The sequence below is a fragment of the Mirounga angustirostris genome, unplaced genomic scaffold (genome assembly GCF_029215605.1).
Source record: "Mirounga angustirostris isolate CCGP_5_RB_7025 unplaced genomic scaffold, mMirAng1.0.hap1 SCAF_3, whole genome shotgun sequence".
Taxonomy (NCBI): Eukaryota; Metazoa; Chordata; class Mammalia; order Carnivora; family Phocidae; genus Mirounga; species Mirounga angustirostris.
The window spans coordinates 7,822,427-7,824,893 of record NW_026991711.1 but is presented as its reverse complement, the minus strand read 5'-3'; the positions used below and the strand labels follow the sequence as shown (position 1 = coordinate 7,824,893).

At 38.9% G+C, this 2,467-nt stretch overlaps 1 pseudogene; it reads right to left on the bottom strand.

Moving 5' to 3' along the window:
* Positions 1 to 1,878: 1,878 nt before the first annotated feature.
* Positions 1,879 to 2,467, bottom strand: LOC123838790 (gamma-aminobutyric acid receptor-associated protein-like; annotated as a pseudogene).

The window sequence follows — 2,467 nt, the reverse complement described above, 5'->3', positions numbered from 1 at the left end:
GACTGGCACTCTTTAGTAGTGTTTCTGATATAAGAAATTGTCAGATTGGCAATTGCAAATTGGTTGGATTAAATAATCTTCAAGACTTGCCTAACCCTAAAGTGCACAGATTCATACAGGTGTCCTCCAATAGCATGTAATTCTTGGTCACAGAAAGAATTATTTTCATAAAATTAGAAAATTTTATTTATGAAACAATAACACTAAATTTGATGTTAAAATGAACAAATTTCTACATACTACCAAATACAGAAGAAATGGAAGAGAAATGCTATACTCTTTCTCTTCTTTTTCTCTTTGTTCCTTAATTCCAAGGAATATCACTTTTTTCTAGAGATAGAGATTTGACCATTTCATAGCATTTTTCTTCCTAAATCCTCAAGGAGCAAAATAGTTATACTAGTCATGTAAAATTGCATGGAAGGATCTGAAAATATATATTCATAAAGAAAAATGTTTGAGGGTATTGGATAGGAACTGCTAGATACCACTTTTCTTATAAGTATTTGTAATAACTCAAAAATTAATGTTAATTTATTTGGATATTACATTACAGATTTCTCTGTGTTTTACAGTGAAAATATGTACCTAAAGTAATCAAAAAACTCTGGATGCTAAAATGTAAACTTTTTTGGTTGCAAACACATAGTCTTTCTAGCATTAACTCCATCTAGATGGAGGCAGATGTGGATTACCACTTGAATTAGCACTTGAATTAACAAGGTACTGCATGCAACATAATCTATTGTATGTGTTGCCTGAATTAGGATGCTTTAAAAACATTGTATGTGTTGATTTTTGAAGCTAAAGGAGGCATGTAAAGGAGCCCAGTTTTTATTTCTTAAATACATGAATTCATGAATAATTAAGTTAATAAATGGGTATTTGTAACTGTTTACTGGCATAATTCTAAAGACCAAGGACTCTGGAATGAGATCACATGTATGACTCTATTAGTTTCTGAATCTGTAATATGGGAAATATCTGTCTAATCTATTTTCTCAAAGAGGTAGGACCTTAGGATACTAATGGCAGGAATTTGTTTAACACAATTTGGCCAGAAAGGGGAGCAAAGATGTTTGCAGGGGGCTGTGGTGACTGAACCAAGGAAGACAGCAACTTGTGGCAAAATTGAGTGAAAAGTTGGGCAGATTGACAAAGTAAGTTGTCATTCTCAAATGGGAAGGCAGAGAGCAAGCCTCTCCGCAGAGTTCAGTGGATAACATGAAAGAAGATCACAGAACAACTAAGGATCTTCACAGCCTTTTTGGAATTCTAGGAGTTCCTGCTGTGGAACAGCAGGGCATTACTAAATGTACAAAATCAAAGGTGGTAACATGATGCAAGTAACTAGTTAATTCAAAGCATCACAGTCATGACCTTGTTCACGAAAATCCTTAGCTTTACATACAAATGTTTTGCCTCCAAGACAACATGTTTCTTTCTTTTTCTTTTCTAGCTTGTTGGTTTCTTCTTTATTGATGGGCCTCCTACCTTCCCCCATTATTTAAGTCCCTTTCAACTACCTCCAAAAAAGAAGGTAGTGAAAGGAAGGGAATGGTAGGGTTCTGAGTCCTTTGGGCAGTCAGAAAGGGAAAGGAAACAAAACAATCACTGGATGTGACAGAGATTGACAATTAAGAAGTCTAAAGCAGAGTCGGAAATGTGGTAAGAGAAAGGGAAGAGAGGAGAGTTACGAGAGGCCACCTCCCCCATTAATCCTCCTGGTAAGAGGGGCTGGAGGAAAGCCTCAAACATTTGGAAGTGCAGGTCCTGAAGAAAGGAGGTGGTGGCTGAGCCTGAAGGAGGAGTAGGTCAAGGAAGGGAGGCCACCTCTCTCTTTGTAGAATGGGACCCCCCACCTCAGGGGCAGCAGCTTCACAGACCCCAGACACTTTCATCACTGTAGGTGATGTATAGAAAGAAGTCTTCATGGTGTCTCTGGTATAGTTGACCCACTGTGGCACTGGTGGGTGGAATGACATTGTTGACAAAGAAAACAAGACAGCCTTAGCTCAGAGATGAATTTGCTCCCAGATCAAGAAGTAGAACTAACCAACTGTAGGGGCACCTGGGTGGCTCAGTCAGTTAAGCAATCAACTCATGATTTCAGCTCAGCTCATGATCTCAGGGTTATGAGATCGAGCCCTGCATTGGGCTCTATGCTCAGCAGGGAGTCTGCTTGAGATTCTTTCTCCCTCTGTCTCTGCTCCTCCTCCCCCCTCCCGCCGCTTGCATGAGCTCTCTCTCTTTCTCAAATAAATCAATCTTTAAAAAAAAAAATAAGTGGAACTGACCAACTGTGAGATGAGAAGACATCAGATATTTCTTTCTCTCCAGGTCTCCTATCTGAGCTTTGGGAGCCTTTTCTACTATCATCAGAATCCAGTCCAGGTATTTCTTTCAGATCTTCTCACCCTCAGAGCAGCATGTATGTATAAAGCTCCTCTTTATACATGAACTTCAT